The sequence below is a fragment of the Doryrhamphus excisus genome, linkage group LG10, assembly GCF_037039965.1.
Source record: "Doryrhamphus excisus strain RoL-2023G ecotype Guam linkage group LG10, RoL_Dexc_Guam_v1.1, whole genome shotgun sequence".
Classification (NCBI taxonomy): Eukaryota; Metazoa; Chordata; class Actinopteri; order Syngnathiformes; family Syngnathidae; genus Doryrhamphus; species Doryrhamphus excisus.
This window is the reverse complement of record NC_136366.1, coordinates 21118010-21133682: the sequence shown is the minus strand read 5'-3', so window position 1 is coordinate 21133682 and position 15673 is coordinate 21118010. Positions and strand designations below refer to the sequence as shown.

General features: G+C 41.7%; 1 protein-coding gene across 1 annotated transcript in view; it reads right to left on the bottom strand.

Moving 5' to 3' along the window:
- cntfr (ciliary neurotrophic factor receptor) overlaps window positions 1-11984 on the bottom strand; it is a 221541-nt gene extending 209557 nt beyond the window's left edge. The window contains exon 1 of the mRNA XM_058050882.2: window positions 11719-11984. The gene's annotated coding sequence lies outside the window, so the exon portion shown is untranslated. The remainder of the gene's footprint in view (window positions 1-11718) is intronic.
- Between the last annotated feature and the right edge of the window lie 3689 nt (window positions 11985-15673).

Sequence of the window (15673 nt, the reverse complement as noted above, 5' to 3'; positions counted from 1 at the left end):
TATACCAAATTGTGTGCATGAATGTGTCAACTGACATGCTGTAAAATATTTCATCCAATGTGTGCGTGCGTATGTGTGAATGGATTTCTCCCTGCATGGACATCTCACCACAGATCCCTCTCACAGATCTCTGTGGTCCAGATTTCCTTAGCAGCCCCTCAGCTTCCCATATCCGCCATCTGAACTTAATCCTTTGACATACATCTTGCTAATGAACGAGAGAGACGAGCGCCAGACCAGACTGCATGCCTGCGTCTCGTACCGACATACATGCATAAATGTGTCCTTATAAACGGAAGTCGTAATGTGGTTTAGGATGAAATTAAACCATGAACGTTACCTCAACTAACAGCTGCAGTTGCGTTTTAAAGTGGAAATATAAAAGTGGAAAGCAATCGGTTCCGGAACACAGCTCGACTTGAAACAAAAATGGAACAAAACTACTCCCACTTTGATGGTACATCATGAAAATATAGCATTTAGCTTCTACCCAACAGGAATAACCAAACTCAATAATAAGGACAGAGGGACTAGGGGTTGTACAATGTGAATGAAAGTAGGCTTGAATGGATTGTATGGATGCAATATGTATGAACGAAGTCACCTATTTATGTTTATTTTATATGTTTTTAGGCTCTTTTTATAGCTTTTATGTGTGGTCTTCAATCGTTGCATCATAACAATGACAACAAAGATATTCTATTCTATTTCTGGTAGTGGCAACTTTGTGCATTAAGCTTATTAACATTCTTGACTAAAAACAGTTAAAAACAGTTGAAAACTGTAAAAATGTACATTTTGCACCATTGGGTTTTAAGGAGGTTCTAAGTAGAGCCACTTTTTTGTGGGACAGTATGTAATTTAGTATGCAATTTATTTCAAACAAGCATTCAACTGTTCAGCAGCTGATCAAACGTTTAAGACCATAGCTTAAAACAACACTTAACCCCCCCAAAAAAATAAAAATAAAAATAAAAAAATAGGTGGTCCACTGTCATCCACAAGGTTATCCGCTACCTTGAACTTTGCTTGCCATTCATCCCCAAATGTACTCAATTGAATTTATATGAGGGGGGGTATTTCAGGACGGTCCAAAAGATTGAAGCTAAGTCCTTTCTTAGACGGGAACTGTGAACTGCAGCCTTCTCTTTTGGGAAAAAAGCCAGTCATTACCACACAGATGAGGGCCTTCAGTCATGAGGGATGCCCACCTGCAACATCTTCACGTGCGCCATTGTTCTATTGAAGGAAAAAGCAGTCCGGATCATGATGGCACCCATAAAAAAAAACATCTCAGGTGGGATCTCCTTGTCAAGCAAGTAACATTGAAAGCTATCATGATCATCAAGGTTACATTTTCCCCTCAAAACCTCCACCTTTCAATGTCCCATACTTAGTGCTCTCATGCAATGCAAAACTGTCCCAGAGAAAGACGGGAAGATTTTTCTGTCTTTGTCATCAAGAGATTATGATACCTGACAGGAAATGAAACTGAATCCACATTTTAAAGGCTGTGGTCTTCAACATTTTGAAATTAACCTCCCACTTCAGACAAAAAAAGCTCAGATGAATGCATATTATCACAGGTTAGATCATGTTGCGTCTTTTTTACACGCCCCAGTGTCATCTTGTCAGCTTGCCTCGCACTAATAATGTGTAACAGCAGTGTTTGTGTGTGATTTATGGAGCCTGTTGAAAGCAGCTCAGCAAGAGTAAACTCCAACTGTCCCTTTGACTTTTATTCTAACTTTCCTCCTAGTTTTATGTATGGTGTTGCTGTCTATCATAATAATTACTTGCACTGTTTGCAGATCATTGTAACTTTACGGCTGTCTTTGACTCACATGACACAACCTACAAAACTGACAAATGCTAAGTTTGTATCATTTCCCTGCACAGCCACTGCAAACAATGTTATTTCTGCCGGGGGGGTGCCGGCACTTTTGTGGATAATTTGCACCGTCCATGAGATGGGATGAAATCATGATATTTTTTGCAAGACAATATATTTAAAAATCCATCCATTCAATCCACATTTAGAGTCGAATTCTGTAAGAGGTCTAACTCCAATGGGAATGAGTAGACTTTCAAATAAGCCATACTGTTCTTTATTGCCAGAAAGTGTGGCGGTGGAACTGTGTAAGACCTATAAATGCTCATTGTGGTTTGGCAGAACAGGAAAAGTCAAATAGGTCACTGATTGGCATGTTCTCTCCCTTGCTGGAGCAAAGTATAAACCTTTACAACACTCCTAGTCATAATGTAAAGACCAGTTGAAAAATTGCAAGAATTCACATATAGCACTGTTGGATCATCAGGACGTTCTAAGGAGGGCTACGGAAGGAAGAAATGGGAGTGAGACTCAAAAGGGGAGGCAAATTATTGCAAACAAACATTAAAAATAGGCTGCATGGTGCTAGAATGGTTGTTTGTCTATATGTGCCCTGTGATTGGCAGGCAACCAGGGTGTACCCCCGCCTCTCGCCCCAAGACAGCTGGGATAGGCTCCAACATCCCTGCGCCCTTCGTGAGGACAAGCGATAGAAAATGAATGAATGAAAAAATTTTTAATGCAATAGGCTGACCATTGCCTTTGAAAGTGGATTCAATAGCCACGTATACATGGACCCAAATATTCCAATTGCATTCGGTTCATTTGCGCAAACGGAAAAAATGTATCCTTTGTATACACCTCATTCCGAAAGAAAAGTGCCAATCTGAATGAATATATAATCGGATTCTCAGGGGTGGAATATTCCTTTCCCCAATCCGATTGAGGTATCTTGTACCTGCTCAAAGTTGTTCTTGTTCGTCGTGTTTTAAATTAAATTAAATTAAATTAAATTAAATTAAATTAAATTAAATTAAATTAAATTAAATTAAATTAAATTAAATTAAATTAAATTAAATTAAATATTAGCAAGATTGAATTTCCATTCGGAAAGAGAAAAAAACTCCTAAACGTGGCTAATGTCATGATTTCTTCATGGCAAAGGCCAAACAGATTTCTCTCTTTAAATGCAGTGAGTGTTGGACCCAGTTTGTCATTTGAAACCTATTCAAAGATCCTGAGGGTTATTGAACAAAAGTGGTAGACCCCTCCAACAAAATTCACCAGCCCTGAGCCGAAGGATCCGATTGGCTGTCCATCAAGACACATGACCATCATTGACCCAAATGAAGAATGCTACTGGTGCTGAGTGCAGTCCGGTAATGATCAGACTGCATCTGCGAGACAAACGTTTTAAGAACAAAAAAAACTTCTTCAAAGGCCTTGTGTCCTTCAACACCACAACATCGCCTGTTTGAAATTTTCACGAGAGCAGCATTTTTTTTTTTACTTCCAGATGAGAAAAAAAATGTAACCTTGACAGCCATGATGACTTTCAATGTTACTGGCATGACAAGGAGATCCCACCTGAGATGTTTTCCACCCGGCACAGTGGAGGGGGCTGCTTTTTTCCTTCAATGAAACAATGAAACTTCAGGTTGTGCAAGCAGCTGGCAATGTGAAGATGTCGCAGGGGGGGCATCTTTCATGCCTGAAGGCCCACCTGACAAATGACTTCTTCCAGAAAGGGGAACAAAAAAAATCACTTTTTTGGACCATTCTGCATGTTTCCCTGATCTCAATCCAATTGAAAACAGGCATCATTTTCCAGACAACGGATGCCCACTGTGACGGCATCTTCACTAATCCCACCAAGCATACCCAAACCAACTAATATTGCTTTGTGTGGGTTTCTAACCAGTTTTATGACAGATGGATGAATGAGAAAGAACAGAAATATGAAAGGAAGCGATTGGGGTAGCCATGTGTGTATATCACATGCCACTCTTTCAATCAAGATGTAATTTACAAGCCTGGGTTTTTGTTACCGCATTTTATCGCCTACAGGCCTGTGAGTAGGGGCTTTTATTTGGCAGGAGCTTAAAGTCAAGCGGTAACAAGTTGGGTTTTTTTTTTTTTTGTACTTGGCTGCCGTTTCCGACTGCAAAGGTTTTTCTGACCACGACGTGGGAGGAGACGGGAGACAAGTGGGGCTGGTAGACGTGAAGGTTCAGGAAAGGAGTGGTGGGGGGGGTGCGAAGCAAACAGAGCAATACGGAGGTAGACAGACAGAGGAATAAAAGATGAAGAGGATAGTTTAATCTGAGCACAAGGGGGCTTAAAGCAGGTTTGGAAGGTGAACAAAATGCAATAAACTATCAAAGAGAGTTTGTAACAATTGCTTTTTTGTATTTCAACTTTGCTGTGATTTATTGGTTGGTGGATTTCCTGGGTTAAGCAGCTCATCTTCTACTCCACCCACTGACTTCAATTACCTTGCACAAGAGAGGGCTTAGTGCAATAGTGTTAAAAATGAAGTCAAGAGATAAATCAGCTTGTCTGTTCCCATATCAAACAACCCACGATAGCTCACCCTCACATCCTACAATGTTTATCTCTCTGGGGAGCAAATGGAAGCATAACGTGTTTGTAAAGATCATCTCGCTGGAGGAGTGGAAAATAAACGACGCTGCTATGAAAAAGATCAGCAGTGAATTGAAATGTTTTTTTTTAAAGATGGTGAATCATGCCAAAGGGACATGACGCTTTCTTTGACTCAATCGCACTTCAAAGTCACACTAGCATAACATTCTCATCTGAAAGGCTGACACTCGAGTGGAGTGAATTTGAAGAAAGGTGGTAAGTGCTTGTCATTTTTATGAAAGTCTCAATTAGAAAAAATCCAAAGCCTTAAAATATGTTAATAAAATATACTTCACTGTGTACACCTGCAGAATCTCATGAGATGCAATATGCATTGTGTACCTATTTATCAGCAATGGAGATACTGCACGGTGGCCTCGCAGCTAGGAGACCCGAGTTCAATCCCACCCTCTGCCATCTCTGTGTGGAGTTTGCAAGTTCTCCCTGTGCATGCGTGGGTTTTCTCCGGGTACTCCGGTTTCCTCCCACATTCCAAAAACATGCTAGGTTAATTGGCGACTCCAAATTGTCCATAGGTATGAATGTGAGTGTGAATGGTTGTTTGCCTATATGTGCCCTGTGATTGGCTGGCCACCAGTCCTCTCACCTGCTGACAGCTCCAGCACCCCTCGTGAGGATAAGCGGTAGAAAATGAACGAATGAATGGAGATACTTAAAACGAGGGAATTCATGCATCCATCCATTTTCTACCGCTTATCCTAACAAGGGTCGCGGGGGGTACTGGAGCCTATCCCAGCTGTCTTTGGGTGAGAGGCGGGATACACCCTGGACTGGTCACCAGCCAATCACAGGGCACATATAGACAAACAACCATTCACACTCACATTCATACCTATGGACAATTTGGAGTGGCTAATTAACCTAGCATGTTTTTGAAATGTGGGAGGAAACCGGAGTACCCGGAGAAAACCCACGCATGCACGGGGAGAACATGCAAACTCCACACAGAGATGACCGAGGGTGGGATTGAACTCTGGTCTCTTAGCTGTGAGGCCTGCGCGCTAACCACTCTTCCGCCATGCAGCCTATAAGCCATTTAAGCAAGCTTAAATGTATTAGTGTGTGTTGTTATAAATGTGTTCCGGTCCTTCAGGAGCTCAGTGGCGGGTGGACAGGAAGTGATGTCAGGGGTTCAGAGTTGAGTACCGCAACAGTGGCTTGTGGTTTTTATTAGGTTTAATCAGGTCTGGTGCTTGTGTGTCTCACAAACATTACAGTAACATGACTTTATTTAAGCAAATAATCTGATTGTGTTTAAATTCCAAATCATTAGAAACTGGATGGTATTTTTTATTTTGTTTTGGACAATGATGATAAGTTTATATGTAGTTCACATCCCTTACAAGTACAAGAGAACAGGTGGAGAAAGTGATGCAAACAAAGAATAAAGAGAGGGAGGAGGGGTTAAGGTGAGGAACACGTGCAAGGAAGGGGTAGACATGACATGGAGGGAAGGCAGCTCGATGAGACAAAGGTGGGAGGTTGGAGTCCTAACATGTCGGAGCTGCAGTAACAGGCATGCCGGGTGTTAGTGGAAGACGGAACGGCAGATAAAAAGTGAGCTGTATAGAACTGAGGGGGAGAAAAAGACGACGCGGCAGACGGCAACAAAGTGAAAAACGTGATTAAAGAGATGGGGACAGAGGACAGAAGATGGATGGAAACGAGGAGAAGCAGGAAGGAAGCTAGAGAGACACCCATTTGGGAAATGTCAGAAAAAGGCACAGTGGAGAAACGTGAAAAATGGCGGACAGAAAGACATTTGGCTCAGGGATCAGTTGGCTCTTTCTCTGTAAACTGTTTCATTAATGGCTGGCTACTACTCTGGAAAGACTTCAAACCAATTGAGACCTCAGCTCTGCCTTCGTACCTCTTATCAAACAGATTGCTGATGCGATCCAAACAAACGCCGCATGTGTACATAAAAGGGACCCGGCATAGACCACCAAGGTAAATATTTTCCCTGCTGTCCTGCTTTTCCAAGAAATGTGTACATATTTGTTTTGGAAATGTTTTCATTGGCTCCCATCTCATAGGGCGAGATGTGTAATTAAGTCCTCATAATTTGGCACAAAAAAAGTAGTTATGTGATTTTAGGGAGGAAGTAGCTTTGAGGTATCGGTGGGGTTTGTTTGGACAAAGTAGCAGTGAATACACAGTGGCTATACAGTATAGAGTGGAGGCCAGGTTGGCATTATTAATCCGAAAGATACTCTAACCAAATCAGTTTTCCCATATGAAATTATGGAAATCAATTTCATCCATTCAGGACACCAACAAATTTTAGCACAAGATATTTTTGGAGAAAATCTGAAAAAATCTGAAATGGGGCTAAACGGCGGGAGACCCGAGTTCAATTCCATTTCTGTGTGGAGTTTGCATGTTCTCCCTTGTGCATGTGTGGGTTTTCTCCGGGTATTCCGGTTTCCTCCCACATTCCAAAAACATGCTAGGTTAATTAGCGACTCCAAATTGTCCATAGGTATGAATGTGAGTGTGAATGGTTGTTTGTCCGCACGCCAACAACAAAGCTGCATTGTCCACCACTAGTAGTCACACTACACTAATAGTCAATGTCGTCATAGTTTGGTCATGCTAATGGTTTAATTCATTTTGAACATGCATACAGGTTACAATGGAATTTATCTCGGAGTGCAATTCACAGGAGTCGGAAGAAGCAAAGCATATTTAATCCTAGTCTCGCTGTTTCACATTAATTTCAATGCATTTGTTGGCTTCCTGTATTACAAATTGTATACACATAAGAATATTTTGCTGCCGTTTACAATTCTATATACAAATTTAAAAAATCGCAAATGTCTGTCAGCTGTCAAATGATTTTTCAGCACAGTTTGTTTACTACAACTGTATTCATCAAGTACCTCCATAGGGTATCTAATGTTAAAAGTATTATCTATACACAGCCACACACAAGCTAGTACATATTTTCCAGTCCTCTCTTGAAATGCTTTCACACCAAAAAACTCCTGACTTGGAGTTTATGTGGTTTGAAAGGTGTGGCAGTAAAGGAGAGAAATCTGCCTTTTTAAGTTCTACACCCGCAATGAGCCAAAAAAATTGAAAAAAAAAAAAAAAAAAGTGGAAAAGTAGGACGTGACAGCCGTCATGTAAGCCAAAACATGAAACTGTTTGAAGACACAAAAGGTGCATTTATGCATGGAGAACATTATCTCATTACCCCGTTTACTTCCAAATCTCTCTGAGGGTGTATATGGTTCTTTTTTCTCTCTCTCTCTCTCACTCTCTCGCTCTAAAACCACATCCGACTCAGCATGGCTCTCGTCTTCGTTTCAGACCCCAACTGAGCACCATCTGTCTGGGTAGGCTGCCGCAGCTTTTCTGGTTAAGTGTAGAACACAAGTTGGTGCTCTAACCCTGTAATGCAGTCACTGGCAGCTAAATATAGGCTCAGGGTTTGGTTCAATCTGCATACATGGAAAAATCATGGGAATAGATTCCAGTTTGCTGTAATTTACCTAAAAAACATTTAATGTTTCTAAATATATATTTTACTTAGACACGAGCCAAAGAGCTTCACATGGTTTAGCTCTGCAGTCCGTCAGTTCATTGTTAGCCTCCAAATGATTGAAATGTATGCTGATAAATCCACTATATTGGATCTTTTTTGGCTCTGTATTGATAAACAGTTATTAAATGCAAAATATATATATACATTTAATTGATCTGAGTGCTTCATATCTGCAGGAGGGTGGAAAGAAAACGAATCCATGCCAGGCGTGTGGGAGTACTTCTGCATTGCAAAGTCCTACAACCACGTGCAATGTCTGCAAAAGACAATTTCAAGGGATGGTGCATTCAATAACACGCATTTAATACGTCCTCTGAGGACCAAAGACAAATATCCATAAGAACAAAAAGAGATTTGGACGACTATGTTGGTTTATCAGCAGTGACAGACAAGTAGTAAACTGAGAGACGGGGCAGCAACATCATCGTTCTCAGGAATTAGTGTTTTTGCTTGTCCGCACGCCAACAACAAAGCTGCATTGTCAAATCTTCCCACTCAACACCCAGAACGGTGTTGCTAGGTGGATGAATAAAATACTGTTCCCGTGTGGACGGGCCCTTAGGTAGAATTAGGCGTGAGAGTACTCTACTGGGGTAATATACGCCATACCATCATTGTGTCATTGATTAAGCGATGATTCCCTTCAGGGCAAACCAGGTCATCAGACAAAGTCTAAGTAACAAGAGAACCCAGCACTCCCTTTTTATGATTAAAAAAAACAACAACACAGCAACTGAACTTTTAATATAAAAGAAAGCTCTACCCCCACAGAGTACGAAGACAACATAGAGTGGAAGATTTAGCGAGAAGATATGAAAAGAGAAATGACAGCATACGGGATGTCTGAAATGAAAACACGGGGATAAATGCGAGTGGGAAGAGGGGATGGAAAACGGTATTGAGATCAGAAGAAATCATGAGCTGCCCTTTTAGAGTGGAGCTGGATTGACTATTTGAGGAAAAGTTTGCCTGATTGCACTGAAAAGAGTGGAGTGGCTGCTAAAAGCTTGCTAAAACTTCACACTTGACAGTCTAGCATAACAGGACAGTCCAAAGTCTATATATTATGGATATGTTTTCATTTTTATCTGTTTAGTGTTGATTATCATCTGCAGGAAAAAGTGCCAATCCAAATGAATATACTATAATCAAGGATGGAATATTCCTTTCTTATTCCGTTCTTTGTCGTGTTTTTCTTCTTCTGTTTGTTTATTGGCGGTTTCGTGTGCATCCGCCATCTGTGGAACAGAATCTAAACCCTTCTATACTTTATTCACAAGTCCAGTTTTATTAAAAAAGAAAATATATATGAATATGTCCCAAGTTTAATTATAAAATATTAGTAAGATAGAATTTGATCCTTTCCTGTTTAAATTTATCCCGGGTGCGTTCTTTCAGCGCATGCTCAGATATGACGTAACACGCAGATCCAGACGTTCTTCAGTTTTAAAAATGGAGGCGAGCAATCGGCACTGGACCGCTGTGGAAAGTTTGTTTTTGATCCAAACTAAATTTCAAGACTGGACGACTGGACTCCATCCATCCATCCATTTTCCTCCGCTTATCCGGGTCCGGGTCGCGGGGGCAGCAGTCTTAGAAGGGAAGCCCAGACTTCCCGGTCCCCGGCCACCTCATCCAGCTCCACCGGGAGGACACCAAGGCGTTCCTAGGCCAGCTGTGAGACATAGTCCCTCCAGCGTGTCCTAGGTCTGACCCGGGGCCTTTTCCCGGCTGGGCATGCCCGGAACACCTCGCCAGGGAGGCGTCCGGGAGGCATCCGGACTAGATGCCCGAGCCACCTCAACTGACTCCTCTCGATGTGAAGGAGAGGCGGCTCTACTCTGAGCCCCTCCCGGATGGCTGAGCTCCTCACCCTACTCCTCACCCTATATGATTAAAAACAAGAGGAGGAACCGTACCTCGCCCAGAAGTGGGATACCGGGGCCTCACCCTGGAGCCAGGCCCGGGGGAGGGGCTCGCAGGCGAGCGCCTGGTGGTTGGGCCTTCACCCGTGGAGCCCGGCCGGGCCCAGCCCGAAGAAGCCACACGGGATCTCCCCCTCGTAGACCCACCAAGCATAAGGGTCCGGTGCAATGTGTGTTGGGTGGCGGTCAAGGGTGGGTGCATAGGCGACCTAGTCTTCGGCGGCCAAATCTGGTTCTGGGACTGGACTCCTAATACAGAGTTATTCCTTTCCATGTATACCATTGTTTTTGGAAAGGTCATTTGGAAAGATTCCATTCGGAAAGAGGAAAACCCCTCATGTAAACGTGGCTACTGCAGCACAACAGCAAACCACCACCACACAACACAAAGCTTTCTTCCGTGCCCAAAGACAAAAATCACACAGAGAAATTGGCATCCATCACGGTAGGGACACTTTGTCATTATGTCGTAAAGAGAAGTGAAGCATGATCGCAAACACTGTCGGAAACAAACAACACTTGGAGGGGAAACAGTGTGTACCAACCCGGCTACACGTTGAGTCGAAGAAGCCAACTCAAATTGAAGACGTTCATACTAAATGGTAAAATGGTAGACATACAGTACTTCACTCATCACGGTTGGACCCGGAACCAATTAACCACAATAAACAAAAAAATCTGACAAGCCATTTGGGAGCTGACTCTTTGGGTCTCCCTTATAAGAGACAAAACTCCCGTCTCTATTCCACTGAATACAGCTTTCATCCATCGAGACCTAACTATATTATGGCCATAAATCCACAATACTGACTGTAAATTAACACCGTGTTTAGCCAATAAATTTGGCCGGTGGTCATGACTAAAATGTTCAACGTTAAATTCAAAACAGTCCTCAATTTGAACATATTGTTTTAAATGGGTATCGGACTACACGACTCCAGAGGGAGCATTTGAGCTAAAAGATTTGTCACTCGATTGGAAGGCTTTCAGAATTTAATATGCACACAAAAAATAAAAAAATAAATACAGTAAAGTCTCGTTATATCGATATCGGTTAAAACGAATTACTACTTATTACGATACTATTTTCATTTCCCGGCAAATTTCTAGTCTTTTATGATATAATTAGCTCCGTTAGTACGATACCCGGTTATTATGATAATCCGGTTACTACGATGCCCTTTTCATCTCCCGCCAGCCAATTTGGTCTGCTTATATCGATACAAAAGCAGCTTAAATCAATCTTTGCTTAAGGATTTCAATACCAAAAAAGAACACGGCGAACGGCTGCTTCCAGTCAACTTTATTTTTCACACTTCCACCACCAGAGTGCAGCACACACAGCGGAAAACCCCCGTCCCTCGCGCCTACCCCTCCGGGTGGCAACACCTTCCCTATCGATAGTTCCGGGGTGAATTATGTCCCGGTAACCGGTAATCACTACAGCGTAAGTTTATTTTTATTTACTGTAGTACAAAATGTATTGTAGTACAAAAGCATGCTAGATACGCAATCCATGAACTCAAGGAGAAAATTACATGCCATATCAAAGATCCGCCCACTTTTAATGCAGTTCGGCGCAGGATCGGATATATGGATAGTCCGGTTATATCGGTATTTTTTCCGACTCCCGAGAATATCGATATAACGAGACTTTACTGTATAGCAGTTAGCCATATAATACGCTTAAATGTTTGACATACTGCAGAATTCAGCATATATCATTTAGCAATCTGTCTAATACTCACTTTTCCCAGCGCTGGTGTTGGTCTGTTTGAACTCCCGATGGAAACATCTGGTTCCTTAATGTCCACCAGGCAGGCAGCGAGTAGCAAGTGCTGTTCGTCTGCTACATAGTCCTGGATGTGGTGTGCATGTATTGCTCAACAGAGCTGCCTCTGTCTGGAAGTGACAATGGAGAATAAAGAAAGTGAAGCCAAAGTGAAGTTAGTATGTCTCTGTGGATTTGCCTTGACAGGCCAACAAATGGCCATATGTTCCATTGTTAATATAAAACATCAATTACAGCTGCTCCATCACAAGTTGAGGTGTGGGAAGCTTTGAAGGAAAGCATATGTAGACTGATAAAGCGACCGCATGCACTGTCAAATTGGCCCTGGTAAAGCAGCTGTACTCACACTCGGCCGTTTGAATCTCGCTTGAACACCTAAAGTCCAGCATGTTTGGCTAGTTTTTGGCTAGTCTGACCAGCTTTCAGTATTGGTACACTTCCCATCATTCTGGCGCGGTTGGAAAATATGTCACAATATTTTGCAGTATGCACCTTGCAATCTTAAACTCAGTGGGCACGATCGTGCATCAGTCATCATATGTTTGAAATATTAAAGAAAAAACAGGATATAAAAAAAATGTTAGCAAACGATACAATTTATAATATTTTTCAAGTACATCACAAACCTGAGATGCAGTTTTATTCTTGAAATATATACACCAGGGGTGGGCCAATTTTTAACTGCCGGGCCAGATTCAAACACTTGGTGGGCTTACATTTGTTCTTTTTTTATTACGTGGCCCTTGTTTGGACAAGTTTGGACACTCCTGAATCAAACCGCAGGTTTTTAATGATAGCCAACACCTTGCACAAGACAAGTAAACGCAAACAAGACTCAAAATAATCCAGAAAGTCAATAAAATTGCAGGTGTATCACAGAGTACCTGATGGCACAAGTAAACATGCCAAATCATGCATGCTCAGTGTGAACGCAGGCCAGCAGGGTCTATCTAAACGAGGGAAGGGCAATTGTACCCAATTTCCAGCACGGCTGGAATGGCCGAGTGCGAGTAGACGCTCAAAAAGCCCGTGTTGAAATTAGTTTTCACACGTGGAGGGGGAAAAAAATATCACATTTATATAGCGCTTTTCTCAGTACCCAAAGACGCTGAAAGACCTTTTAGTTTGGAACAAACTCCACTTCGTTTTACACCTTGGTGTGTTTCATTTGGTCAGGTGTGAACACAGTAATCAAACCCAGGTGCGGTACGATGATCTGGGTGGTCTTGCTACACTTCCATCCTAAACTGGCATAATGATGTTGGAACTACAGGTAGTACACAGATGAAAATGAAGCAAGTTGTTTTCATGTAAAGGAGGGTAATTTCCGCGAGATCAAGTACAGTCACCAATGTAATAATGCATTTATTTTTGGTAATGTTTTCAGGATTGACTGGCCAACAGGTCAATCATGATTGACGGGTTAAACCAATACATTTATAATTCGTATAATCTGCCCATCACGACAAACTGCCCGCGTCCACGTCATAAAATGGCATATTCTGGTGCGCTAGCTATTTATTTAACAGGAGCGAATCATGAGCTATGAAAAAACTCACAACGAGCTTGTCAACCTGTGTCATCTTACAAAGAACACTAAAATCATCACAAAGCAACTTAGCACTCAAAAAGTACTATATAATGGAAAATACCAATACGACTTTAAAATAAAAAAGCACTTATGTCAAACCTCATCCCATAATGCATTTCGTCCCAGCAAAGCATTCCATTGGTTGATGCTGTCAGCCTCAGTCTGGGCCCCTCTGGTGGACAGAGGCCAGCACCACAGCAGCAACAACCAATGAAATGCATTGCTGGGATGACGTTAAAATACAAATGGTATGGAACCATTTCCACACTAAATGAGGGATGACTGTAATAAACTAAGTCACTCAGTGATACAATTCAGGCTAAACGTGGAGCATTTGGTCATCCAGTGTTGGGTGTTGGCTGAGGTCTGAGCTCCACTGACTGCCATTTAGTGTGCCACTTAGTAGTGTTCTTGTAGGTGTTAGAAGAAAACAAAATGGATTAAAAATAAAATGGTGCAGCGTAGTTTAGTATTTCAACATGTAGCGTCTGCCAAGTTCATTTACTGAGGTGAACTTTTGGGTAGCTTCCATGTAAGTGGAGGCTTTGTTGACATGTGTTCAGCTACCTTATGTAAATAAAGGCTTTAAAAGAATGTTCTCAACCAAGATTTTCTTTTTTTTCCCCACATTTGAAGACTGATTTCTGGAGATGACAGGAAGTACAGCGGTTTCCACTCTGAAGCCCTTCATTAGAGGTGGCTCCCTCTCGCCAGCCTTTGGTTTGGTTCAAAGGTCAAGCCGTCTAAAGCCTGCTCGTTTCACTCCCCGTGGTTAGATTTGCCCTTTCACACATGTGTGTCATTACACATAACTTGGCACTATGACACATTCTTGTTAGTGGAATTAGATTTAAAGCTGTGAAGTGGCCGTCTTTAAACAACAACAAAAAAGAAAGTTTGAAACTTTAAATGTTGGTTGTGTTGAAGCTGCCATGTGTTTATGGTTCTACTTTTAACTTTTAATACTCACTTGTGTTTCTAGGGTAGGTTGGGTGGAACCAAAATAAAATCAACAAACAACAAAGTTGACATTTAGACGTTAAGGTGATTTATATGAGAATGCTAGAAACAACGCAGAAGAAATGAAGAATTAAAAGAATTGTCAAATTCAGTCTGTGCGGTACGGATCGATAAATAGATATGATGAGTTTCTCAATAGTATTTCTGTTTCTAACCATATCTAATGGAACGTCTCGGTTTTACATAAAATAAATAAACGGCCAAACAAAGCCAACGCCTTTGAGTCTTGGCTTTCGCCAAGCTGCCTCTCTGATGTCTATTTATCGACAAGGCCGAACTGACCACTGCCTGAGTTTTTGTTGACGCAGCTTATGGTGCTATTTTGTGCTAGCCACACCGCAGTAAGTAATAACTATGTTTGCACAAGATAGATGGAGAGGATAGCCCTTGTTGACAGAAATCAGCTTTGAGACATATCACTGAAAGAGACACATTTGAACGACAATACTGGTGATTTCCCAAACAGACCTGCTGGTTACATGCAATTCCATGCTAGATCTCAACCGGGACAAAAACGTGGGGTCAATCTGCAGGGTAGAGGGCATCAGCATTATTTGAATCACATTTATTTAAAACACAGTTTGGAAAAGTGTACGCTCTTGCTGGTGCTGACACGACCACAATCTGGGACAAACGTGCTGCTTATATAAATGATCAAATACTGTAAAGCATAAAATAGTCATACATTACTTTGTTTTGTTTATACTTCTGATTTTTCCATGTTTGTAACTCATACCCCGTGTTCAAATGTCCCCAAAACAAGTCGAAATTTGTAAACTAAACACATTAACCCCGGTGCCAGGAGGGAGTGAACAAAGTAGAAGAAGGAATCTTATCCAATGTTCCGGACATTGCAGCCAAAACTCTCTTTGCTGTACAAACCACGAGCTGCCAAGAGCTTAAGTCCAAACCAAATAGTACAACACCACGAATGACCTCTACTGGTGGACTCTTATATAGTATGTTGTAATGCAAACAGATGGGATTTCTCTACTTTCTATTGGCTGGTGTTCTGACTTGATTGGCAATAAATGTGGTTGATAAGGCGTAACAAAAGCTTGACTTGAAAACAAGATGCAGTGATGACAATGTTGTAAAAGTCATGAATATGATTTGAGAGGCAGGAAAGGGTGTGCAGACACTTCCTGTCTTCAGAATGCGTGATTCTGGGGATGCGTAATGCATTAGATTAGCATAAAATCAACCCCAAATTGAGCTAGAGCGACATCAAATTCAACAGTTTTTTTTAGTTTTTTTTAAAGACAACAGCTATACAGTTACTGTATCGCTGTTTGGATAT